This window comes from Ahaetulla prasina, chromosome 7 (assembly GCF_028640845.1).
Source record: "Ahaetulla prasina isolate Xishuangbanna chromosome 7, ASM2864084v1, whole genome shotgun sequence".
In the NCBI taxonomy this organism is placed as follows: domain Eukaryota; kingdom Metazoa; phylum Chordata; class Lepidosauria; order Squamata; family Colubridae; genus Ahaetulla; species Ahaetulla prasina.
The window spans coordinates 66,687,630-66,715,405 of NC_080545.1; the positions used below are offsets into that span (position 1 = coordinate 66,687,630).

At 37.4% G+C, this 27,776-nt stretch overlaps 2 protein-coding genes across 3 annotated transcripts in view; one reads left to right on the top strand and one right to left on the bottom strand.

Annotated features, from left to right (window-relative positions):
* GRAP2 (GRB2 related adaptor protein 2) overlaps positions 1–20,854 on the bottom strand; it is a 79,002-nt gene extending 58,148 nt beyond the window's left edge. The window contains exon 1 of one of the 2 annotated variants that reach the window (XM_058190421.1): positions 20,644–20,854. The gene's annotated coding sequence lies outside the window, so the exon portion shown is untranslated. Of the gene's footprint in view, positions 1–16,313; positions 16,406–20,643 lie in introns of those variants that run through there. The other variant, XM_058190423.1, reaches the window with a different exon arrangement.
* The window catches only part of ENTHD1 (ENTH domain containing 1), a 182,548-nt gene that overhangs the window by 102,511 nt on the left and 52,261 nt on the right, over positions 1–27,776 (top strand). Inside the window, exon 3 of the mRNA XM_058190418.1 lies at positions 26,950–27,079. The gene's annotated coding sequence lies outside the window, so the exon portion shown is untranslated. The remainder of the gene's footprint in view (positions 1–26,949; positions 27,080–27,776) is intronic.

Here is a 27,776-nt window from a genome sequence, read left to right on the forward strand (position 1 = left end):
CTTAATTTTAATTGTTAGCCAAAATTTAATCAGATTTTTATAGTGTTTTTAATTTATCTATATATATTGTATGAATTCTGTTTTACGTTGGCTGTGAACCGCCCTGAGTCCTTCGGGAGAAGGGCGGTATAGAAATTTAATAAATGAAATGAAATGAACTGCATTTTTAGTTTGCAAATAGTCTAAGACAGGGATAGAAGCTTAGAAGCAGGATATGAGCAGGATATCTGATTCTGGGAGAAAGGCCCAGAAAAAGTTGGAAAAAGTGATGAGTATAAGTATTGATGAGGAAAGAGAGAGATGGAGAATGGGTGAACTTTAACTACTACGGAAATTGCTTATGACAGTGAAAAATGAGCCATAAACAAGTCTCATACTTTCTTTTTCTCCTAATGAAAGAATTAGAATGGCTGCATATACAAAAAGATGCCCAACTGATCCCACTTTTATTTTGGTTTTATATCCCGACTTTGATTGTACTTATGGAAAATTTTAAATTTTGAATAAAATACAGTAATTTCCTGGCCTCTCAGTTTCTAACCTATAGAAATATAGAAACTCAGTAAAATAGTATATTACATACAAGAAAGAGGTATACACCCAAGACTATAATCTAACAGGAATTGTAAGACTAATAAATTTGAAAGCTAATAAAAAATACAGTATATACTGCTGGTAGAGTAACAAAAATACAAACTTGAGTTTAAGAACACTATCCATAATCACTATTTTCAAAATAAAACAAGTTTTTATTCAACATATACCCACGTTATGGCAAATTAGGTATATTTTTGCGACTTTACCCCCTAAATCAACTCTCCTGAATCATTTTTTTTCTACAGGGCAATTTTGTCCAGGAATTAGGGGCAAAAAAAAACAGGGGAATGGAATAATTTGACACCAGTCTCCATTTTGATGAAGGTTCTGCTGCTATCCTATTTAGTTAATCCCTGAACTACTGTTGTAATAATAAATATACTTTAATATGATTAAAAAGTACCAGTCCCTGAGTGAATGTACAGTTTTACATTTAATAATAACTTGTTGCAATTTATTAGGAAGAGAGAGAGTTAGTATGGAAAAAAAATAATGAAGGTCTCTTTATGGGATGTTGATCAGTTTAGTGAAACACGTTTCAACAAATTATGTAAATTAAACTAATAGACTGGATGCAAACCTTTTACTTTTTATAATATAATAAATTTTCAAGCACTTTCATTTTTATGATTGTATTACATAATACAGACCTGTGCCTCCATCAAAATTATAACAAAGTCAATGGCAATACAAATTATGCAGTGATACATTGATAAATCCTCTGAAATCACAATTCCTTTATATTTGGTTAGTCAGCCTCTCATATTCTTACATCTAGCAGCTTTTTTGGGATTGCAACTCCAGAATTCCCTTTGGCTCTGCTAGCTGGGAATTCTATGAGAAGGCTGTTACAAGCCAATTTGAAAATAATTAAATAATTAATTAATAACTACCTAGAGTTTCTTTTGACAAAAGTTAATCTATAGTTATAAAACTGGGCTGAGAATATCTTTATACCACCAGTTCTTTGAGAGCAGTTTCCAGGATCTTGATTTCTTGGTAAGCTGTGAGCATATGGAGAGAAGCACTTTGTGTGTGTTGCTTTCCACACCTTCGGTTTTCTGTCATGAAGTATAAAATAATCATAAAAATGTAGGTGGATTTGAAGAGTAACAAGATTGGAACTTTTGTTCATCTCCAATTTAGTTAGCATTTGAGGTTAATTGGGGTTTGGCTCTGGGTTGTTTTTTCACACCTAAACTGGTTCAACCTTTTCCTAATTAGTTTGGCTCAAGAAAGCAGTGCTGTCAAAAACTGAAAAGACGGTGCACAAGAAGGTGTAACCTTGGCATGGAGAAGAGTTTCAGTTGTCATGTTTTGTAGTGAACATCAATTAATCAACCAGGGGATGAGACTATAACTTTACAAGAAGGAGAGAGTTATGAATGGGAGCTGTCCAGTTTTCTTAATCTTCCATCTATTTCTGTCTCAGATGTGTTACACACAGAGCAATTCATCCTTTTCCTTGGGTCTGACAAAAGACAAGTAGTTTAAGATGTATGTAATGGTGAGTCATTAATAGGGTGTTATTTCTTCAGAGAAGCATCAACACTGGGCAGGTGCACTTTTCTTTACAGAATCTTACCAATATATCTTTGTCAAAATCTGCTGAACTCCTCTGATCAGGTTATTTTCTTAAATCTATATATCACTCAGATTCATATAATGAATTTATTTGTACCAGTCATTGTACTGCAGAAGTATAAACTACAACATTAGATATAATGCTACAGCATTGTAATCCCCAGACTTAAGTCCTCCTCTTTAATTTTTAATAATAACAAACTCAGTTCCATAGATTTTAGGGAGGAGAAAGGGAGATTTTTTGTATCTTGCAAACCATATACAAATACTTACTTCTGTCCCTGAATAATGGCTATTGTGAATAAGCAAATGTCAGAAAATCCTGGTTATCTATGGCAACAGTGAAAAAGTCTTGGCTAAAAAATGTGAAGAGGCTGAATGACCAGGAATTAACATATGTATTGCTTCAGGTTTGATGTTTAAGACAAAAACAAATGCTTTTAATATTTATTGTTTTGCATTTTTCTTTTAAATACATCTAAGAGCAGGCACGAGAATCTTCTTGCATTCTCTATTAAGGGTTGAAAAATGTTGTTTTAATATGAAATGTTTTGAACTTGAAACAAGAGTTTTCTGACCATTGCATTGAAATGTTTTGACTCTGAAAGAGATTTGGTTTGAATTCAAAACAAGTTTTGCTAACTTGAAAAAGAATTGTTTAAATTTGAAACATTTCAAGAATAAATGGTAGAATAATTTGTTTTAAGCTCTGAATAACAGAATATTTTTAGGTGCTGACCAAGTTCTCTGTGGTCCTATTAGGCCCAGCCCAAATCTTGCAAGTCTGGAACCCTGTGGTCTTGTGGTTCACCAATCGACAAGATTGGTACTATGCTGACTCTTCTAAAATAAAATCAGAAGAGACTGGCTATATAGTCTGGGTTTAAACCTCAGTCACATGTCACATAATTATTTCCCCAGATATCCTTTGGTAAATGAGGCACCTTGGTGAAAGGAAGATGCTGGATGTGACTACAGCTTTGATCATGCTTAAAATTCCTCTGGAAGTATTTTTTTTTTGTTTAATGTACAACTGTGTGGGAGAAGAATAAGCACTGAGACAGAAAAAGTGGTGAGGGAAGGAAAATTTACATGGGGATTGGGGAAAAGAAAAAAAATGAATGACAGCAAGCAAGGGCCTCTGGTGGCTCAACAGACTAAGACAGTCTGTTATTAACACAACTGCTTGCAATTACTGCAAGTTCAAGTCCCACCAGGCCCAAGGTTGACTCAGCCTTCCATCCTTTATAAGGTAGGTAAAATGAGGACCCAGATTGTTGGGGGCAATGTTGACTTTGTATATAATATACAAATGGATGAAGACTATTGCTTAACATAGTGTAAGCCGCCCTGAGTCTTCGGAGAAGGGCGGGATATAAATGCAAATTAAAAAAAAAAAGAATGACAGCAAGCAAGGGCCTCTGGTGGCTCAACAGACTAAGACAGTCTGTTATTAACACAACTGCTTGCAATTACTGCAAGTTCAAGTCCCACCAGGCCCAAGGTTGACTCAGCCTTCCATCCTTTATAAGGTAGGTAAAATGAGGACCCAGATTGTTGGGGGCAATGTTGACTTTGTATATAATATACAAATGGATGAAGACTATTGCTTAACATAGTGTAAGCCGCCCTGAGTCTTCGGAGAAGGGCGGGATATAAATGCAAATTAAAAAAAAAAAGCACTGGGATAAGGAATTAGAATAGACAAGGCAGGGATCCCAGAAATAGTAGTAGTTCTGCTTTAACCCTTAACCGGAGGTATTTTCAAAGAGGCAAAGGTGATTGGAATGAGGAAAGCAGAATTATGATATCATAATGTAAGCTCCCGCTGCATTTCTATGTCCATCGTAATATCCCACACAAATCCAAAAGGTTGCAGCTTGTGGCATGATATTGCAATGCTGCTTTTATCATGAGAGCCTGCTGATGTACCTTCCTCAGCCCCAGCAGCTCTACTAGGTAACCTTCCATGAACTTTTACAAGGATTGCCTAGCTGTTTTAATAATCATTATTAATAAAATTATATTACCGAAAAGCCTTGGTTAGGTTTCCCTATGCTAGTGATTGAGAGTTAGTTGTTTATAGAATTAAATAAGTTTTCCACTGTACATAAAATAAAAAATGGTTCACTCATATTAGGTCATGGCTCATTTTAACCAGTTTGTGGAATAAACTATTATATTTGAATTCACACAATATGTTAAGTCAAAGTGAGTCATGACATTATGGCTAGGTATGATGTGTGAATGAAACCAATATTTTCTCAGTGTTTGAAGTTCCATTTTTTAAATAGCAGACAGATGGTAAAGGAGAGGAATCATTAACAAGAGCGAGTAATCTGGTACTACCATTTTGCAGGACAAAGAAAGGAGGAAATTTACATAAATAAGAGTAATACGCATTAAAAAAGAATATATCTATTACCAGTGTTAAAGTCTATGTATTTCAATAGTGACTGTGATGGTTTATATGATTTTCCCTGATTAGCTAACCAAAGCAAGTGAGAAAATTGCCAGTAGAATACCATTAAAATGTGCTACATGGGTGGTTGATTTCCTTAGTAAGAGAGAGAGGGAGGGAGAAAAACTCAATTGATCTAAAATTCTAATGAGACTCATTTGATCATACATTAATTTTGGGGATACACACTATCCTTCTGATAGTATTCCAGGAGGTCTTTTAAGCACCAGAAAAGGATTTTTCCTAAATCCCATTTCTATTTCCGTTGGTTTTAATGATAATGATAATCTATTTGAGTCACTTCATGGGAAAGTTTATGAAGCACCTTAAACTGCTTAATCTACGATGAGCTTGATTCTAACATCACAATGCATAACTTGCTATCTATTACATGAATGCAAATTTAATAGGCATGCAACTTTAATTAATGTCATTATGGCATAGCTTTCTTCTCCCCTTCCCCCTCTCCTTGAAATTAGATAACAGACAAACATAATGGGTGCCTTGGGACTGTGAAGATCTGAATGGATCAAAACAAGATCAGATTGGCTCTGATTGTTTAGAGTTTAAATCCCTAAAAGTTACAGTTCCTGTTGTTGTTGATCAATCTGGCCTTAGGCCAGTTGTAATATGAACTCTGGATGGGGTAACATAACAACTTAAAAAAAGCCTCCAATACCTGGGGAGCCTCCTGAACTTGCTGCTCTTTCATCAGCCACAGATAGAAGCTGTGGCCAGAGGGCCTTTATCAGTGCTGGCTAATGTGTCAATTGTGGATCTTGGAGAGGGGCACCATGGCAAAATGACTCATGCACTCATCATTTTATATATAGATTCTTGTAATGCACCCTACTTGGGGTTGTCTTAGAAGATGAATTGGAAGCTCTGTGTGGTCCAAAATGTAGTCTGCTAAAACAGCAGATTCAACAGTGTTTCATATTTGTTAGCAATTGTTGCACTGATTACCAGTTCAAGACATTGGTTGCTACCTTTAAAGCCCTTCAGGTTTCCCAGGCATATATCTTTCCTGACTAGATTCATTCCATCCTATGTGATATTTAAAACATGTTGCCTCAGTCTTTGGAATTTGTTATCCCCGAGATATGGATTTACCCCCTCCTCCTTCATCTTCTAGCCTTCAAAAAAGCCCTGAAAACTCTTACTTAACAGACCATATGGACACTGTTGGGTAGGTTCCTTTATATACAAAACTATTCAAATAACGTTGAACAATGACATTAAAGTTTTGACAGAGGACAGAGAATGTTTTAAGTTAATATTGTTTGATCTGATGTATATAGAAAGGGGAATGGAAGTGTTTTTGGTTGTGTCTTGGAATGAACTCTAATCTCTATCCCCCCTTTTTACTTTACTACTAACATGCATATATTTTGAAGAACAGAAGCTGATTGCAGATTCTCTCCCTACTTTGTCATTGTTTCAGGCTTATTGTTTCCTTGGTTCTTGGTTCTATTTTTCAAGTGCCTGGTCTATTTATTCCATTAAAAATATGCTTAGATTTTAAAATGAGTTTTAGTTTCAATGTACATCTCTGCACAGATTTAGTAATGTTAACTTAAAATTAAGTTAAAACTATAACATAGTTTAAATCTACTGCACAGGACTAGAAGAAAAAGCAAAGACCTAGGGGCAATAGATTTTTTTTTGTTAGACAATTGCAAACCCTTCCATAAATGCTAACAATACATGAAGAGAAGGGTGGTCTGGTTGTCATCTACCAGCTCAGCTAGTTGTAGCTTTATTGTGTAACTCAGCACATGCTACAGAAATAACCACTAATCGACCACTTTTGTGAGAATTTTATCTGCTGAGTATCTACAGCAGGGAGCCACAAAATCTTCTGACCTATTTGTTAGAGTGCATCTAACAATACTTGGAGCTTTTTGCAAAGTGTATGAGTGAGTCATTTGACAGTTTCAGGTTGACTGAAATAATTCTGCTACATTTATTTCTAAACCCAGCGTACTATTCACATATTTAACACTATAGGAAGAAACTCTATTGTATATTATTACTATTCAGTGGGTGTAAACTAGTTCCAAACAGGTAGATTTGGAATTTTGAGAAACTGTTTCACAAAATAAAAGGTTGGAAAAGAAGGTTGTTGAAAGGTGGAGTTGAAGCTTGAGCTCTAAATTTTCTTTTGATTCTGCAATTAATCATTTGCAATACTCATTTTACAGAGAAATTAATAAGGCTTGGAGATTAATAACCTGGCCAAGAAACTTACTTCAAGGGAACTCCAAGGAGGAGTCAATTTTAGACATCTCCCATTTAAATACCAATTGAATCCAACCCTGCTTAACTTTCTGAGTCCAGACAAAGACTATCAGAACTCTGCCTTTTTTTTTAACCAATGAGAAACAAATAAATATTATAAAGATAAATTGGGACTTTTTGTACATAATACATAAAACAAACAATCCATATATTTGTGTGATAATATCTTAATGTTTATAAAATACTATATAGGATATCCTGAATCATCAATTAATAATGTTGAGACAAAAATCACAGATGAAATGTCCAGCCGTACCCACCCTCCTTCACCCAAGAAATAACTTGCTCAATGCAAATAAAACAGTGAACTATCTGTAATAAGGATTAAGATCTCTTTGTCAATTTTAACAGAAAGTTTGGAACTCAGCAAATGTATGCCTGATTCGTTTTTCTAATATAAATTGATTTGTAGTTACCAAATTCAATTTTAACATCTTGTTCCTCAATCTGAAAATTTTGCAACACTTTCTTGTAATTATCATTATTTTAACTTGAAATTTATTCTTTCTCTCTCATTAATTTTTCTTTCTACATTTGATACTTAACTTACAATTCACCAGATTTAGCATATGAGATGGAATCCTCTCCCTCTCTTCCTCCCTCCCTCCCTCCCCCTCCCCCCTCTTGTTAATTTTTTTCTCTATATTTGATACTTGATAGGTAGATAACTGGTTATATAAAGCTTATTATGAGAATTGTTTTCAAACTTAACCAGTAACTACAGACAAATATTTACTGTTTTCAAATACAATATAATTTTATAAGGGACAAAAAGAAGCACAGCAGAAAGATGAAGATGCCTGCACATTTTGCATGGAAAGAAGCATGTATTGTTAGCTCTCTTTGGGAAATGTTTTCCAGGGCTCCTTTCTACTGGTTATTCTGGAAAGAACACCTGGATAGAAAACAGCACACAAATGTTAAATGCTGCCTTTCAGAGAGTTCTGGTGAGGATTCTTAGCAAACTAGATGTCATTGAAGGAGAAAGGATGGTATTGCGTTTGAGATTGGTAGCCAGAGACTGAATTCTGTCTGGTAAAGTCTATCCAGAAAAAAGGAAAGATACTGAGATTGCCCACTTATACCCTTGGTAGCTTCTACTTGTGAGTAGGCTGTAGAAACTGAAGGTTCATACTCATGTCAGCCCTTCAACTGCTGAGTTGAACAACTGGGAATTGAAGGATTTCAGTCAAATTCACAGCCTATATGGATAAGCCTCCATATAGGCTGTGCTAAGCCTCATTTCCTAATCACTTTCACAAATTTCTTGTTAATTGCTTTTTAGGTTTTATCTGTTAGGAACTAGTTTTATAGCACCAGGTCAGCTTCCTTCAATAATTAGCAAAATAAGTTTTAAATATAAGTTTAAGGACTTCAGAAAAATCTTGTTTTGGAATAAACAGCAAAAAGGCATTGATTTTAGAAAGTTACAAACAGATTAGGGATCCAAATAAGATTTTAAAATTAATTATAAAAATGCTTTCTGTGGGAAAATGCTGCTGTTTTGAATTCTTAAAAAAAATGACAGAATGGGACTTCGAAGGTTGGATATTAGAGGAAACCAGAACGAAGTAAAAAGTACCAATAAACAAGAAGAACACTTAAACTTGACTTACTCATACAGAATGGAGAAAAATATTTTAAAATTGGATGTACTGAAGGATATTTGTGAACCCTGGACCCAGAAATTAACTTTAACTCTGACTCTTAGATAGACTGCACTTAAAAGATGTTATGGAAGAAGAATAACACTGAGATTGATTTGAAAGTGGATTTAAAATGACAGACCACAAGAATAATAAAGAACAAGATGCTATACTGTTATACAAATTAAATTGGCTGATGTCTTAGTAATTAAAAAGGCTATACAAATAATAAATTAAAAGAGTGACCTGGATAACTTTCCTACATTGGATTTACAAAAGAAACTTGTTAAAGTTTTGAAAGATTTTGTGAGAAGGGACAAAGAAAAGAAATGAAATCAAATCCTACAACATTACTTGAAGGCAAACATCAAGATTGTTAAAAGTAAGAGGAAGATATGTAAAGTTGGTTTATTTGATAGTAGTGTTTTCCCTTTTCTTCTGACCTAATTCTTACCATGGAAACCATTTAGTCGGCTTCATCAACTTAACTGATGAGACAGTCAGTGATTTGGAACTGACAAGGTTCTATTGGCTGCTTTAAGGTTGCTGCAGAGCACTAGTCTCCATAGCCATTTTTGCATGGACTGCATCTGCCTCCCTAACAGTCAGCACAACTCTACCTAACTTATCTATACCTGCCATTGTGATAATTCATTCCTTGTCATCAGCAGTAAGACTCAAAATAAATACATAAAGAAAGATTGACAGGAAGTCTCTCTTTTTGCTATAATTACCACTTTCCCACTCAACCTTTCTTTTTGCTAATCTTGGTTAACTGCTGCTGCATTCATGTCAGAACCACCAAGGCATTTCCAGGTTGAAAAGTGGTGACATCATCATTGCCTGAGGGATACCAGTTGAAGGCTCCTTTCATGTCCCTGGTAGGAGCTGGTGTGAAGGAGAGCTCATTCTGCCTCAGGCTGCATTTGAGTCTCAAGTGCGGGGTTGCTAACCTCCATCCCAGCATCCTGATCAAGTGAGCCACTGTGCTCCTCTTGGCTAACTTCACCTATATTAATCATAATGGGATAGTGACCAGCAAATGCACTTATAAGGCAGCTAGCCCCATTCTTCTGTTAACATTGCAAATTATTTAAGGAGTCAGGAATTGTTATTAAATAAAAATTCATCAGGCTTAGTTGAATTATTTAAAATTACTAGGATTTAACAGAATTTGGGAAATGAGAAAGGTTCTGACTTGGAAAGTTTAGTGCATTAAATATAGTAGTATTGCTTCCATTGCTTTTGACCTATTACTATTTTGCACTTTTGTCTTTTATATAGCATTTGATTTTTAACTTATAGTTCTATGAATGAAATCTAACAAACAAAGTAAAATTGTTTTCTATATTTTCTATATTCTATACCCATTTTTATTCTTTCAATTCATGATGATAGTCATGTTGGAAAATATTACACTGCAGAGCAAGTTTTATAGCCGTGATGGTAAATCTATGGCACATGTAGCCATATCAGTGGGCACGCGAGTCAGCTCCGATGTGTATGTGCGCACCGGCCAGTTGATTTTCGGGCCTTCTGGGCCCACTAGAAGTAGGGAAACAGGCTGTTTCCTGCCTCTGGAGGGCCTGGGGGTAGTGGTGGGGAAGGCCCATTTCTCTCTCTCATCTGGCTCCAGAGCCTCTCTATGAGTCTGGGGAGAGCAAAAACAGCATTCCCCATTCCTCTGGAGGCCCTCTGGAACCCAGAAACTGCCCGTTTGCCAATTTCTTGCACAGGAAGTGACATTTTTTGCTGTCCCGAGCCTCCCGAGCCTCTCTAGGAGTCTCTGGAGGCTGGGGACAGCAAAAAAGTCACTTTTTGTCCAACTGGAAGTTGGCAAATGGGCAGTTTCTTGCCTCCAGAGGGCCTCTGGGTGGGGGGAAAACACCATTTTTGCCCTCCCCAGAATTATAGAGAGGCTTTGGAGCCAGGTGAGAGAGAAAAACGGGCCTACTGGGCCATCGCGTGCCAGGAGCAAGGGGGGAGGAGGGATCATGTGCGCATGTGGGGGGCGCATAGAATTATGGGTGTGGGCACATGTGACCCCCCCGCCCCCCGCCTCCTGGCACGCGATGGCAAAAAAGTTAGCTATCACTGTTCTACAGTGTAAATAAATGAACACACAGTATGGATGTCAATTCATTTGCATGAATTGCCATAAACTATAGTCATGTTCATTTTTTAGAAACTGAAATAAATTTTTTAGAAAGGATGCTTCTACTCCATTCTTTTTGAAATCAATACATGCAATCAAGCATTTTTCAAAAAGTACTAGCAAAAGGAATTCCAGTCTAGAACAATACCAATAGCACTTAGGCTTATATACCACTCCATAATGCTTTAAATCACTTTGAATGGTTTACAAATGTCAGCATATTGCCCCCAACAATCTGAGTTCTCATTTTGCTGACCCCAGAAGGATGGAAGGCTGAGTCAATCTTGAGCCAGTCAGGATTGAACTCCCGGCTGAGGACAGAGTTCGCCTGCAATACTGCAATCTAACCACTGCGCCACCACAGATCTTATCTGTATTGTCTTTATCTACGTATATCTGTCTATGTAAAGACATAAAATCTGTCTATGTAAAGACATATAAATCCTGAACTGGACATTGTCTGAACTTATGGTGCCAGAAATATGATGACAAAAACCTGTTCTAGTTATCTTTGTAAATACTTTTAAATTCAGCCAACATGAAGAAACTTTCAAGATGTATTGGTAATCTCATTCTCATTTCGTAATAATGAGAAATTACACCATGAATTTTATGCATGCTTGTTCAAAAATAAATTCAATTTTGCTGATTAGAATTGCTTTCAGTACAATATGAAGCAAGGGTACACAGGATTGCAGACAAAGGTAGCAAACCAGTAGTAAGCTCTATGGGACATTTCCCCAAATATGCATTCATAAGATTCTGTTGTAAAGTACATATTTAACACTTATTCATAGAAATCAAACATAAATATTATCTGGCTGAATTATTTGTTTGTTTGTTTATTTATGAAATGTATTTGCCACCCATCTTGTATCCTATGACTTATATTCACTTACCAACTAATTTTTTGTCAGTGAAGTCTAGATAAATTAAATTATGCTATATAGCACTCTAAAGATGATTAAAATTGAGATTAAGATTAAGATTACAAAATATATTTCATACTTTTTCAGTCACTTCTAATACAAAGTTAAGGATCAATGAACACAGGTCCTTGAAGGGCAGTTTATAGATAATTAATTGGTATGTGGAGGAAAAAAGATACAATAGATAGGACATTCAGGCAACAAATTTAATTAAAGACACAGTAGTTCTGAAAAGCTTCAGTGCCATTTTTGTGTTAAATTTAAATTTGCCTTAGGCCGCTTTAGTCTGTTGCAGCTTCCCTTGAACATAAAATGTTGTGATATATAGTATTATTATATCTACATCTGGGTATTTTTGTTCTCTCAAATATTTTTTATTTCATGCAATGTGTTCAAAGCAATGTGGTTGCTAAGTGAGTCATACCTGACTTTACAACTATTTTTGCCATAGTTGTTAAGCAAATCACTGCAGTTGTTAAGTGAATCACACAATATTTAAGCAAATCTGGCTACTCACATTGATTTTGCTTGTGGGAAGCTGGGCAGGAAGGTAACAAATAGTGATCAAGTGACTCCAGGGCGCTGCAACCATTGTAAATACACAATGGCTGCTAAGCACTAAATTTTAATCACACAACTGCAGGGATACTGTGACAGTTGTAAGTGCAAGGGTTGGTTGTAAGTCAGTTGTTTCAATGCCACTGTAACTTTGAATGGTTGCTAAACAAATGACTTTAAGGATTACCTTATACTGTATGTACTATATGACTATTATATGGGCTTGGTATGTGCTCTAACAACTATGAGAAAAATAATCCTTGATTAATGTTGAATGCTGTAAATATAAAAAGAAACAGGACCAGCTCTATACGAAATCTGACTAGGCACCAGCCTAGGGGCACAAAATTTTATTGGGCAGAAAAATTAAAAATATTTCTGAAAAACATAAACAAAAAAGCAGTCAGAGTGCTGCGTGCAGTCTGTGAGGCAGCACACCTGCTTGTGGCTCAAATATACCCACAATTTTATTTCATGGTGTAAACAGCATAAAAATGTCTGAGAAAAGAAAAAGAAATGTCCGGGGGTTGAAAATCATAAGTTCAAAAACTTGAAGAAAAACAAAAGAAAGAGGCGCCTTTTTGAGCTTCCTAACAAAGTTGGACAATAAACCAAACAATAGGGTCCGACAGAATATGAATTTGCCAAGGTCTTAAAATGTCTAAAACCAATCTTGTAAATAAACAGGGATAGTTGGGAGGTTGGCTTTATTTTTTAATTTAATTAGTAAATTGTTTTAGAAAAACTTTTTGAAAAAATCTGTTTCTGATTGTATAAACGCCACACATGTAAGAATATAAACACATCATTGTAAGTTTAGTAAATGCAAAGAATCTGCTCTGGAGGAAGAAAATGGCTGACTGGAGATGGCTCTCTGAAAAGTGGAGCTGACAACCATAGCAGACTGAAGAGCCAGTATGTAGAAACAAGGAGAGGATTTGAGATTGCCCACTAATGCTCCAAGCAGCTGCTCCTTTTGAGATGGAGATAGCATTTAGAACTCAGGGAAATAAGGGAATAGTCATCTTGCTCAAACTCTGGTCAGGACTTTCGAACTCAGGACACTGAGTTTGCATGCTCCCCTTTCAACTCATTTTCAGAAATTGCTGATTAACTGCTTTTCATCTATAAAATGTCACTTCAATCCTTAGCAAAAGAAAATTTTAACTACGAGTTTAAGAACTTGTTTTTGTTTTAATCTTTATAATAAAGATTGATGAAGGTATCTTTTCTTTTATGTACACTGAGAGCATAGGCACCAAGACAAATTCCTTGTGTGTCCAATCATACTTGGCCAATAAAAATTCTATTCTATTCTATTCTATTCTGTTCTGTTCTGTTCTGTTCTGTTCTGTTCTGTTCTGTTCTGTTCTATTCTAAAGAGCAAAAGGGTGATTGCAGCTTTGATTTTAGAAAGTTACAGACTAAGGTTCCAGATAAATTTAAAGTAATATTTTGGAATGAATGGTAAAGAAAGCTTTCCATGGGAAATTCTTTGAATGTTTTTTTTTTAAAAAGATAACAAGATTTATAAGGATACTCAAGATTACAATTAAATGAAAAGAACATATAGACTCAACATAGGTCACCCCACTCCAAATCCAGCACTCTAGGAAAGTAGAGATATGGGGATATGGTGCTAGCAAGCTATCAGTTTTGTCTCATCCTGTTAGCAAGCTGAAATATTGGAAAATTGGAAAAAGTATAAAAGTCTTCATTTATTTCATCAGCAACCTTATCTCACAAATATGGCTGAGCAGTTTAAATAATCTTGAACTTAATTAGTCAGTTGCAGAGTGTAGAACTAGTTACAATTGGTTTAGTATTAAAAATATAAATTGACACAGGGATTTGCTCCACAGCTCAGTTAAGGTGCCCTCCATCTATTTGTTATGAGCAGAAAATTAAACAGTATAGATCTTGCTGTTCTCACTGCCAATCCCAATTGCCAATGTTCTGGAGGACAGAATCCTCATTCCCTATTCAGAGTGTGCTGAGAAAAGAGATTTGTGGATCATTTTAGTTTGATTGCTTCTCCCATTCTCAACATCACCAGCTGGCAAAAAACCACATCTGCTATGAATGCTGATGGTTTTGACAAATGATTTGACCCAGGAGATTAACAATCTGTCAGAAATTGACCCTGCTCCATGGACAAGGTTGTCTCCATTTGCCTACTGTATGTACAGCCCAAGAAAAATTAATTATAGCAGCAGTGTATAAGATTCTGGCAGATGGAAAAAGGAGAAACCCCTACAATCTATTATGCTTTCTCATGCTTGTCAACTGTTTTGAAGAAACTTCTCATCCAAGAGATCACAAAAAGCACTGTAATCTTGGTTTATGGAGGAAATATTCCTAAATCTTCTCTTAAGGATGTAGAAAGTTCCTAATTCTCTTCCTAGGATATTAGAAGATAGAAGATAAAAAAATAGTTTCAATCTGGCTCCTTCTGCATTTTTAAAACAACTACTAAAGGACAAAGTCTCCAAGTTCTATGACATCTGATATGGCCTTCCACTGTTATTTTTCGAGCAAGTAATCTAAACAATTACTATAGATCAGGGGTCCCCAACCTTTTAGACCTCAGAAACCAACAAGTTCATAATTTTAAATCCCACTAATCAGGAACCACTAATACAAATCCAGCACGCCATTTGCTGAAGCGCCTGGACTCCCAGTGATGGGATTGGGTCCTTCAGGCACTCTCCCTCCCCTCTTTTTCTCTCTCTCTCTCCTTCTCCTTCTCCCTCTCCCTTTCTCTTTATCTCTCTCCCCCTCTCTCCCCCTCTTTCTCTCTCATTCTCTCTTTCTTTCTCTCTCCTCCTTTTTCTTTCTCTCTCTCTCTCACTTATTCTCATTCTCTCTCTCATCTCTCTTTCTCTCTCCCCCCCCATTCTGATTTTCTCATTCTGATTCTCTCTCTCTCTCTGATTCTTTCATTCTGTCTCTGTCTCTGTCTCATTCTTGCTTTCATTCTCTCTTTCAGGCTTTGTCTCTTTCTTTGTCTCTCATTCTCTCTTATTCTGATTCTCTCTCTCTCTCTCTCTCTCTCTCATTCTCTCTCTGTCTCTTTCTCTCTGTCTCTCATTCTCTCTCTTTCATTCTTTCTCTTTCTCTTTCATTCTCTCTCTCTCTCATTCTCTTTCTCTCTCATATCATGGGCCAGTCTTGGGGCTGAGAGAAAGTCAGGCATTTCCGTGAGAGACCGAGGTACGTGGAGCACCAACAAGGGCCCGAAGAAGTGTGGGAGTGAAGCACTACTTGAACTTGCGTGGCATCAGCATTCTGCTTTGGTATATTTGCACCAGCTGGTGGTGCAAAGAAGCTCTCGTCTCCTGATGCTTGGGATTTGGAGCGATAAACGGCATCTAGTCTGGGGAGAAGCCGGATTTTGCTCTCCATTGCAGATGCCAGATTGCCCCCCTGCAAGCTCTTGTCTCTTGAGGAGTAGTCCCTGAAGCGGCACCGGAAGCTTTGGTCGGGCTCCTCAAAAGATGAGTTCTTGCAGGGGGGCGATCTGGCATCCGCAACAGAGAGCAAAATCTGGCTGTTCCCCAGACTAGACACCATATACCGTTCCGAGTCCCAAGTGGCAGGAAATGAGGGCTGCCGTGCTGCAAATATATCAAGGTGGAATCCTGTTGCCACACAAATGAAAGTAGTGCATCGCTCCCCCAGCTTCCAGCCATCTCAAGCACCACTTCAGCCCGCTTGCGCCGCACCTTCCCCTGCCGCCACAATAGCACCATTATTTCATTCCGGATGGTGAGGGCTGCACCCCTTTTTGTGCATTGTACGTGCCACCCGGGCACAGATTTCCAGCCTCCCATATTCCAAAGCTGTAGAAGTCTCACTCACATGACTGGCCCGTTGGTCAGCCAGTTCCCCTGCAGGCAGCTCCCCTGCAGGCTGGTACACTCTGGTGGAAGAGCTGCTTCAGGATGAGAAATGGGCCAGTCCTGTGATTACTACAGTCCCACCCAGAGGCCTTGCAGAAGGAGAGATGTAGGCTCGAAAGATGGCTGAACCTCCCTCCCCTGGCAGCCATTTGGGTGAGCATGGCAAGCTCTTGGTCTTACCTTCCAGTTCCAATTTGTGTGGCTCGCACTGCTCTAGTCAAGATGAGGTTTGTGCTCGGCCTTAAGAGTGGGGGCTGGCATGTGAGCGGGGTGATGTGGGTGGTGCAACCACGTGTTTTCATGGCGGGCCGGATTAATTGCTCTCAGGGGCCATATCTGGCCTAGGGACCATAGCTTGAGGATGAGTGCAATACAAAAAAAGCAAAAATATGAAAATTTCTCCATGGACCACCAAAATTTTCTCGTGGACCACCTGTGGTCCGCAGACCACTGGTTGGTGACCACTGCTATAGATAACCCTCCAAAGAAACAATTTGCAATAAAAATTGTGTTATTCATATTGTACTCTGCACTTACAATATTCCCTGGGGGTTGTGAGAGATTATTTAGATTGTATAGATCCTTATCATGCAAATAATTTGTACAGATTCAAAGATAGGACACACATTTATTTTATATTCAAGCTGATATTCAAACTAATTTTATATTAGTAGTCAAGAAAGAAGCATGGGAGAAAAACAGCTGGCACTGCAAGAAAAGATACCCATTCTAATTTTATCCTGCACTGTGTATAAAAGACAGCATTTTATAAAATGTTAAAGGCAATTTGCAAACAACATGTGTTTGAGTTCCAGAGACTGGGATTTGGGCTGTCTCCTAATCTGTTCTCTTAGTTTTAGAATAGCTTCTCTGTGATTTTCATTCCAGAGGAAGGCACTTTTTTCAACAATCCTGCGAGATTAACCATTTCTATTGCTGTCTTTAAATAGTTCTCAGAACACCCGTCTAATCTGATTTCAATTACACTTTAAAAAATGACTGAATTGCTATTACAATCATCAGTCACCTCTACAAATATTTAAAGGTACTGCAGGGCTACAATTTTTCAAAGACACTGTTTTGTTAATGATGATTTTCTACAGAAGAAATTAAACCACAGCTGTTTTAATTAGTGGATCCTATTTCACATGATAGCCACAAGATAGAAACTATCCTAGAAGATCTCCAAACATCATTTTGGAGTTTCCCAATATAAACTTGTAACAGGAACTCACTCCCACATATATAACTGACCTCATTGTATTACAATGCATAAATCATGAATCATGCACTAAATATATATATATATATATATATCTCATATACATATTATATATATATATATATATATATATATATATATATATATATATATATCTCATATACATATTATATGCATTGTATATATTAATTCTAAAATTATATTCTCTAAATCTATGAAATTAAGCTATTACAAATTTCTGCGATGGCCTCAACCATAATAGCAACTTCTTTTTTTTTTTGTGCTGCAAAAAGTGAGGTTTTTTTCATTGTTTTGTTTTCCTTTTTAATTCTAATTTAAACGAGCCAGAGCATCTTCACCTATTTTATTAGCAAATCCATTCATTTAAAAGCCTTGTTTTTCTAGTTTTATACATTCCAGAATCATAGAATCACAGAATTGGGGGTGGCCATTTAGGCCATCAAGCCAAACATTCTACTCAATGCAGAAGTTCAAATTAAAACATCTGAGTCAGATGGTTGCCTGAACTCTTCTTGAATACATCCAATCAGAAGATAGCTTACAAAGGGCGTCTGTGATGATCAATAAAAGGCCTACGTATGTGCAACACATCTAAAAAGGAGGCAGGCCTTCAACGGCTAGATTACAAGTGCTATCTTGACTTTCTGTAGCTTCCTGAGAATGCCCCTGGATCCCATCACCTGGATAATTGGCAACACTGCAGAATTACTTAAACTGTTAACCTGAATAATGTTAACAAAATTGATTTCTTTTTGTTCCTAGGTTCCACTGAAAATACAAAATTGGTAGATTTTATAACTGTTCTTGTTCTCTTTTAGAAGTTTTTGGAGAATGCTAATGGTCTGAAACACCTTTTCTTATTAGTACATTTATGTAAACAATGTGAAGGACTAACCAAGCATTACAAATTATTAGCCGCTGTTTTATAACACACACACACAAGGATTTAAGACATATCTTCCCTTACAAAGAAAAAATTAACAGAAAAACATATCTGGCTTGCTGTATTCTCAGCTAATCTAATGCGCACAGATTTTATGGTAAATTATTTTTTTATGGAAAAAAAAGAGAAATCCTATCTTGATGAAATTGCTTAACACAGTGTAAGCTGCCTGAGTCTTCGGAGAAGGGCGGGATATAAATTCAAATAAAAAAAAATGCTCAGATAAAATAGTGTAAATATGTTTTACAGTAAGGTAAGAAATGTTAAGTGGAGACATTCATTACTCTTTTACTCATTACTCAAAGCAGGGTGTAAAATAGATTTCAGAGTAATTACCAAAAACAATAAAGCAATAAAAATAAAACTATATCAAAGTAAAGTACATTTTAGTACTGTACGAAGATGTGTTGACATAGCCTACTGATCCACAGGATTGGATTGACGATTTCTTGGCCAATGATAGTTCTCCCTAAGAAAATTTCCAGTGAAAATATACAGTATTTTAGACTGGATTAGTGAAAAACATTCAGTTCCCAGCTAAAGAAGAAAGGGGATGGAGGTGGGGGAGAGAAAGAAGTAACTCAGCAAATACATGCTTACAGATTTTTCCTCATAAAAACAAATTAAATAGCCTACCTGAATGCAACAAATAGCTTTTAATTAAACACTAAAATGTATGTATAGTAAACATGTTGGAGACTTAGTATGGGCAGTCATAATTCCCCAAAGCACATATATTCTAAGCAAATTATCTGACTCCACTCAGTGAATATGTTTCCATAATGAATTCGAAGCACCAACTACTCAACCTCATTTTCCTCTTCATGAACATGATGTTACAGATCAAACTGGGCAACCTAGGTCTCTGAGTCCCAGCAGCAAACATAGTTCCATCTGCTTATTCCTGATCTGAATGAGCTTACTTCATCACTCTAACTTAATCTATCTTGTGAATGATGTATCACCTTTCTTAAAGTCATGCAATTTATAAAGCTTGCAAGGTCGCTTTGCAAACTGCTCCTAAATTTGTTCACCTGGAGAACCCTTGCAAAAGGCATAACTATTGTTTTAGAAAGAGATACTTGGCTCAAACTTACGTGTGCTAGAAATTACTGCTTTCAATGACTTTGTGCAGAATTTTAAATTTTGAGTTGCCTAAGTAAGTTTCTATTCTCATGCTTCTAAGATGTCAGCTATTCTATGACTTTATTTCATTTAATATAAATCATTTATTCTATTGTTTTTATTTTAGATTATCCCAAAGATGCTTTATTTCAGATTATATAAAGATGCATAATATTGTCACATATCATATAAATGGAGGTAGAACCAAAAAGTCTCTTGCTAAGAGAGGACCTGGATGCTTCCATGGCAGAAATAATGGGAAAGATCAGCCATTAAAACTAGTAGCAGAAAGAAATTATGAACCATAGAAGAGGAAAAAAACTATGGAATAATATGTCTTGGCTTGTAAGATGCAAACCTGGAATGAACAGTTGATTTTCAAGTATACCAGAACATACAGTATAAGTATAAAATACAGAATGCTGTCTAGCAGTTTGAATTTAGAGCAATTATTTATTTATTCTGTGAATGTGTTAGATTACTTATCTTCAAATATATATCAGAAAGAAACAATATTAATTGTTCTCATTGCTAGTGTGTAGCATAAAGTAGAGGAGGATGGAAGTATGATATATTCTTGAATTCATTAAGACTAATGAATCATGATAATGAGACTACCAACGCATAAATCAGAATGGTACCAAAGCACTTCCTTCTTTGAATTTCTAAAATTAGAAAAAAGTTCAGCAAGAATTTCTAGGTTTTGTGCTAACAGTATTTTTTTAAACGAGGCTGTAAATCTCAAGGAGTGCATTGACCTAAAGTTCTGAACATCAGATAAACCCCATGAATAGTTTCAGAGAGTTGGACAAGAGTTAGCAATGTTAAGAGTAAGCTCATTAGTCAAGGTCTAGATCAGGAGTGTCCAATCTTGGCAACTTTAAGACTTGTGGACTTCTGTTCCCAGAATTCCTCAGTCTATATAATCAAAATTGCTCCTTTTCTTTAAACTCTATAAAAGCTGAGGAAGAGTAAAAGGAAGAAGAGAAATAGCAGTGGCAATTGTGACCCAAGCATGACAGAATCACCAAAAAAATGAGCTGGAGTTCTATCCTGAAATAATATTTTCTAGAACTTTATTGTGAAAGAAGGAATAGCTGTCTGGCTAAACACAAACAGAGACTCTCCATACTGCAGTATTTCATTTAAGTCCTATTACTTTTATTTTTAAAGACTTTACACAAATATTGATCACATACCTTTAGGAGAATCTAGCCAAGTAAAATCTCTGATTTGTTTCTGTTTATTAGATCCCAGATGCACAGGATTAAAATATGTCAAATTATGGTGGAGATGTGTTCCGTAACACATGAGAAAATTTCTTGCCCTTGACTAATAGCTTTGAGAATCATTCATGAGGCTTTTATCACTGATATTCCCCTCCAACTTAAACTTCTGCCTGTCATACAATTAAGATGCAAGCTACAAGACATGGAAGAACTCAAATGTTCGGTACAGGCTTAGTTAAAACTTGTGGTTTTCTTTTTTTCTTTTTCAAATAATATGTCATGCAGTCTTGTGTGATTGAGAAGTTACTTTATGCCCAGAATTGCATTATGTTCTGTGGTTTCCTATATAGAATTTCCTCTTATGCAATGATGCACAATATAATTAAGACCTTAAGGAGCATGGTGGCTCACATGGTTAGGACGCTGGGTTGGAGGTTAGCAAGTCTGCGTTCGAAACTCCAGTGCTGGGGTGAGCTCTCATCCTTCGCTCCAGCTTCTGCCAGGGACATGAAAGGAGCCCCCAACTGAGCATCCCCTGGGCAATGGTGATATCACCAGCTAATCCTTTCAATCCAGAGCCATCTCCATGCTTCTGACATGAGTATGATTAAGACCTTTAGGCAGAATAGATTTCAGAATAATCTCAACTATCCTATTTAAATAGTAGGACCATTCTTTATTCCCAAGAATAAAGGAAACAGTATATTGCAAGTTAGCAGTCAAGGCAATTGGATCCTGCCCCTGATTCTCCAAAAGTAATTTGAGCCTGAAGTGTAAAGTGTTCTCTTTAGAGAGATTTAAGTGATATCTGCTTTGTAGCAAAATATTTTTTTTCAATTTCCTGAAACTTTTTAGATGAGGTTTTCAACTTGCTATTTTGATTGTTTTTATGATTCTGACACTTTTGTTTTAGATTTGCATTTTCGTTATTGTTTTATTCCAAAGTTGACAGGGAATATGACTAGAGGGAAATAGAAATAGGTTAAATATTCATTCAGCCAATGAATTTACAATGGTGCTGAATGAAGAAACTAATTGTTGATCTCTGAAATGTGTCCGCTGCAGAGTGTACCCACCAGCCATCGGACAGCAATTTGGATGGCTGGTAACCAGCTGACAGTTACATTCACAACATCCCACAGTCATGACAGCTTCTGACAAGCAAAATGTACATCTCACACATCCCTGTACCCAACCCATGTGGTAACTCTTATACACCCTTGTACATCCTTCCTGACCCACATCATGCCCCTTCCTTGCACACCCTCCCTGACCTGTTTGGCTCCTCATGTGCACCATTTGCATCCTTGCATACCCTTCCCAACTTGCATGCTCATGTACCCCTTCACTCCTCTATCTGGTAGCAGCCATTTTACTTGCCGGGATTGCAGAGATTTCCATTGCTAAGTGATGTAGTCATGCTTTACAACCACACTGCTTAGCAACAGAAATTCCACTCCAAATTCCCCAATAGTGATGGTGTTGGCAGGGGGGCAGAGATCGACCGTGAGGCGCTTCACGTGTGAGGTGCCACAGGGGTCGATTCTCTCGCCTCTCCTGTTCAACATCTATATGAAGCTGCTGGGCAAGATCATCAGTGGTTTTGGGGTGAGTTACCAACTGAACGCTGATGATACGCAGCTGTACTTTTCCACCCCAGGCCACCCCAACGAAGCTGTCGAAGTACTGTCTTGGTGTCTGGAAGCCGTACAGGTCTGGATGGGGAGAAACAGGCTCAAGCTCAATCCCTCCAAGATGGAGTGGCTGTGGATGCTGGCACCCCGGTACAGTCAGCTGCAGCCGCGGCTGACTGTTGGGGGCGAGTCATTGGCCCCGATGGAGAGGGTGCGCAACTTGGGCGTTCTCCTGGATGGGTGGTTGTCTTTTGAAGATCACTTGACGACCGACTCCAGGAGAGCTTTTTATCAGGTCTGCCTGATTCACCAGTTGCGCCCCTTCCTTGACCGGGATGCCCTATGCACAGTCACTCATGCTCTTGTTACCTCTCGCTTGGATTACTGCAATGCTCTCTACATGGGGCTTCCCTTGAAGAGCACCCGGAGGCTCCAGTTGGTTCAGAATGCAGCTGCGCGGGTGATAGAGGGAGCCGCTCGTGGCTCCCATGTAACACCACTCCTGCGCAGGCTGCACTGGCTATCTGTGGTCTTTCGGGTGCACTTCAAGGTGTTGGTTACTACCTTTAAAGCGCTCCATGGCTTAGGGCCGGGTTACTTACGGGAGCGCCTACTGCTACCGATTGCCTCCCACTGACCCGTGCGCTCTCACAGAGAGGGACTCCTCAGGGTGCCGTCCACCAAGCAATGTCGGCTGGCGGCCCCCAGGGGAAGGGCCTTCTCTGTGGGGGCTCCCACCCTCTGGAATGAACTTCCCCCAGGACTCCGCCAACTGCCTGACCTTCGGACCTTCCACCGCGAGTTGAAGACATACCTATTTATTCGCGCAGGACTGGCATAGAAATTTTTAGTAGTTTTTAATATTTGGATTTAAATTTTATGGGGTTTTATGGTTTTAAATGGATTTTAATTTGGCCTTATATTTAATAAGTTTTTTAATTAATTGTTTTATTGTGCACTTTTTACTGTTTTATTTGGCTGTGAACCGCCCTGAGTCCTTTGGGAGAAGGGCGGTATAAAAATCTAATAAATAAATAAAATAAATTAAAATAAATAAATAGAGGTAAATTAAACAATAATCTATCACAGTTGCTCCCACGTAAATGTGAATTTATTAGATTGATCATGGACTATTGTACCATTTAAGATTATTAAATGTAATATATTACAAAGAGTAGCTAAACAAGAGCCTGAATAGTTGAAGTTCTGGTCTGTTGACTGTCTGTTATACAATCCACTTGCCCAAAATTTGGCAAATAAGTAAAGGAATTTGGTTACCAGTGCTTCATTATTATTGCCAATTAGGGCATTTAAATCATACAGAATCACATGTATGAGGAAATTACATATGTGTGTGTGTGTGTGTGTGTGTATGCATATGTGCATGTGTGTGTGTACACACACACACACGTGCACGCGCGCGCACACACACACACACACAGTTCCAATTCTATCCAAATTTGGAATCTTGTTTTAATTGTGTTTTTTTTTATTTGCATTTATATCCCGCCCTTCTCCGAAGACTCAGGGCGGCTTACACTATGTTAGCAATAGTCTTCATTCTATTTGCATATTTATATACAAAGTCAACTTATTGCCCCCAACAATCTGGGTCCTCATTTTACCTACCTTATAAAGGATGGAAGGCTGAATCAACCTTGGGCCTGGTGGGACTAGAACCTGCAGTAATTGCAGGCAGCTGTGTTTATAACAGACTGTCTTACCAGCCTGAGCCACCAGAGGCCCTATTGTTGAAAGATAAATAAAATTATTAAATTAAAATACTTTTTAACAATTGATATTTGGCTATTAACTGTTTGCAATAAAGTCCTTTTATTTATTTTTTTGCAAATAGTTAAGAATTGAATATTAACTACTAAAACAAAACCTAAGCAGGAGAAGATGGTTGTATTTATAGATATACAGTTGATCAATGTGGAAAAGAATTGCTGGACTAGATAGAAGTTTAGTTTGTTCCAGTGTGGTTCTACAGTTTTGTCTTGGGAAAACAGTGTTAAGGAATTTGTGGGTAATACATGCTGAAAGAGAAAATGTTAAGCAATGCCTGTCTGCTCTCCAGTCTGCCTTCTCTTAGAGAACTAAGGTTCTCTTACGGTAGTGATTTTAAAAGGAAGAAGCTGTTCATGAAACAGATCAAATATCTATGTAATCTTGAGCAGTGTTATATTTCTTGAAAGTGCATAAGCAGGACTTGAAGGCAACTAACCTAGACTATTATTTGTTCTTTATCTTGCGAAAGAAGGATACTCTGGATAGGTTGGAATAGATGAGAGGCAAGGAAGAAAATTTCCAAGTGACATGGTTGTTGTTGTTTTTAAATTCTTTTTATGAAACAATTTACAGGCTTTATCAATGCTTATTCATGTTGAGGTTGTATTGCTTCTTTAATGCTATTGTATGCATTTGTATTTTTCTATTTCTGCTTGGAACTAATAACAACAATGTGAATGGATGCTGCAAATGGAGAAGAGATTAATCCTTTCTGTAATCCTAATCCTTCTTTCCAGTCTTCTCAAAGCTGCTATTTACCTGATTAAAATTAGAGCTATTAATTACGTTCATGTATGTAGCCACTTTTGTACAAGGACTCTGTGACAGTTCAAAAGATGCTCTGGGATTGCATGATCTCAGAATTTCACTGCATTTTTTCCTGACAATTCATAAACCATTTGAGGCGCTGGCCTCAAAGCTCTGAGAATAGGCAACTGATCTCTTTAGCTAAGCAGTAAGAAGTTCAAAAAAAAATTGGATTTAATGTCCTACCCCTCCAAACTATGACAGCAATGCTATCTGCCTAAGTAACAGACATTATAAAATGAATACATTGTTATTACCCTTCCCCTGGTATATGCATTGTATGTCGTTTGCAAAACAAAATGCAGGTCAAGTTGTAATAGGAAAAAGTCAACCTCCTATAACACACCATCCCTCCTGTTTCTATTTAAAACACTCTGTTAGTTGGAAGAATAGCTCCAGCCTTGCTTGAAGCTTGTAGCATAGAGCTTTATGCAAGTGGAGCAGAGGATGAGAGAGAAGAAAAGGTCATTTCAGCTGAGACGTAGCGTGAGGCAACAATTCCATGCATACTGCTTTATGCAAGCAACAAATATAAAATTGGGAAATAATGATGATAGTGAAACTCTAAAAGATTTCATTAGTTCCATGGCTCAACACTGCTTCTTCCCTCTTCTTATGGCAAAACCAAACCTCTTACTTGGGTATTGTGAAACTAACTAGGAAGTTATTGCAATGATTAATAAATATCCTGTTCCCTAGTTAAAGTTGCCTATATTTTTTCACTAACATAATGAAGCTGTAGTAGACATTCAACAAGAACTTAAAGGTACTCAAGGGCTAGGAAATAAAAAAGGAAGATTGAGCTAATAAAAAAAATAGAGCCAGTTCAGGACTTTGAGAAAGAGTTCATCTGGTGGAGTCATGAATTTGGCAAATGACCATAGTGATCTTCTGGGCCATCTGCAAAGGTTGGAAGCATTGCTTTGCAGTGTGGGCAGCTCCAGTTGGTTTGATGAGGGAGAAAAGGTTGAGCTCCTAGGCAGTTTAGTGTGGGAAGTTGCAAATGGTGCTGAGTAGGGAAAATTTAGTCAGATTGAATTTAAAGTGGTTAAGGAGGAAATAATAAAGTTCTTTTTTGTCTGTCCACTTTTGAAAATGAATTTATTTAAACACGGGTTTACATAATGGGGAAATTATTTATATTTACAAATAGGAAATTAGGAGGGTATAATTTTAGAGAGAAAATGTTACAGAAACGCAAATGCAAAATGATGACGAGAGATTGATCTCACAAGACAAACTGGGAGTGATGTATTAGCTTCTATGCTGCACAGCTTCATCCCCACCCAAGTCAATCTCACCACAGGGTTGATATTGCAGCCTCCTAGATATCAATATGCTAATGATATCCAGTTATACATCATCCCTCCGGGCTGAATAAGGGATGCAACTGAGGTCCTGCCTTGATTAAGATATTCCCCTGCCAGGGAAGTATATAATGTTGCCAGGTTCTATGCAGCAGCACTTAAAATACATCAGATGATGTACTGCCCATAGGTAAAGGTAAAGGTTCCCCTGGCATATATGTGCTAGTCATTCCCGACTCTAGGGGGCGGTGCTCATCTCCATTTCAAAGCCGAAGAGCCAGCGCTGTCCGAAGACGTCTCTGTGGTCATGTGGCCGGCATGACTCAATGCCAAAGGCGCACGGAATGCTGTTACCTTCCCACCAAAAGTGGTCCCTATTTTTCTACTTGCATTTTTTACGTGCTTTCGAACTGCTAGGTTGGCAGAAGCTGGGACAAGTAACGGGAGCTCACCCCATTATGTGGCACTAGGGATTCGAACCGTTGAACTTCCGACCTTTCGATTGACAAGCTCACCATCTTAGCCACTGAGCCACTGCGTCCCTGAACTGCCATAAACTAGTTTAATGAATATCTACTTCATCCTTCTGGATGCTTTGTACTGTGATAAATTTAATCTGCCATATACTAACCTTTATGCACTCCTACAGCTCTCTAGTGCTCCTAACTCCTAGATTTTCCCAAAAATGTTTTTTTCCAAGAGGCAACTGGACTTTCTGGGGTTTTTTTTCTTTGAAGATGTTTCACTTCTCATCCAAGAAGCTTCTTCAGCTGACATGAGATTGCCCTTGAAGACCACTCGGAACCTCGGAAAACAGAAAGAAAAAATATACAAAGGGTCCTTTATAGTGATGGAATCCTCTGAGAGGTAAGGACTGCTTCTTCTTCTCTGTTAAGTTTTTGAAAACCATTAAAGATTTGTCTCTTCCAGACAATGTTTGAGGAAGAGATGAAATGTTTAATTATTCCCAAAGTGTTGATGCCATTGCCACTTTAGAGAAAAAAATGTTGCAAGTGTTTGCTGTTGCTCATGATTTGAATGATTTTCACTTTAATGCTTATGTGAGGAAACTGTAAGTTTTCACTCAAAGTTTTCTGACTTTTTTGGCATAGAAACTTGAATGGAGAAATAAACAAAACTGTGAATTCCACACAGTAGAAGATCTCAACAGCACACAAATACATGATTAATTAAAACATTATTTATTGATTTAAATCAATATCCAAGATTTGCCTGTGGCATACTGTGCTGAAAAGTAGAAAGCAGATGTCCCCAGCCAACACATGAATATTTGTATTTTATAGAAAGAAAATTGTATCCAGCGCAAGATTGACTACTTATCACTGTTATGATAGATAAACAGAACAGGTTTAATTTCCAAAATTATTAAATCCAAGTCTCTGTCTAGTTCTATGTGTTCTTTGCCAAATCTGTCTCCCATCTAAAAGCAACACCACAGTTAAACTTCTGTTAGTAAGAGTTACATATATGTTTTACTGATTCTTCTACAAAGGGAGTCACAAATTTCATTTAGATTTGCATTCTAGAAATCATAAATGAGTTT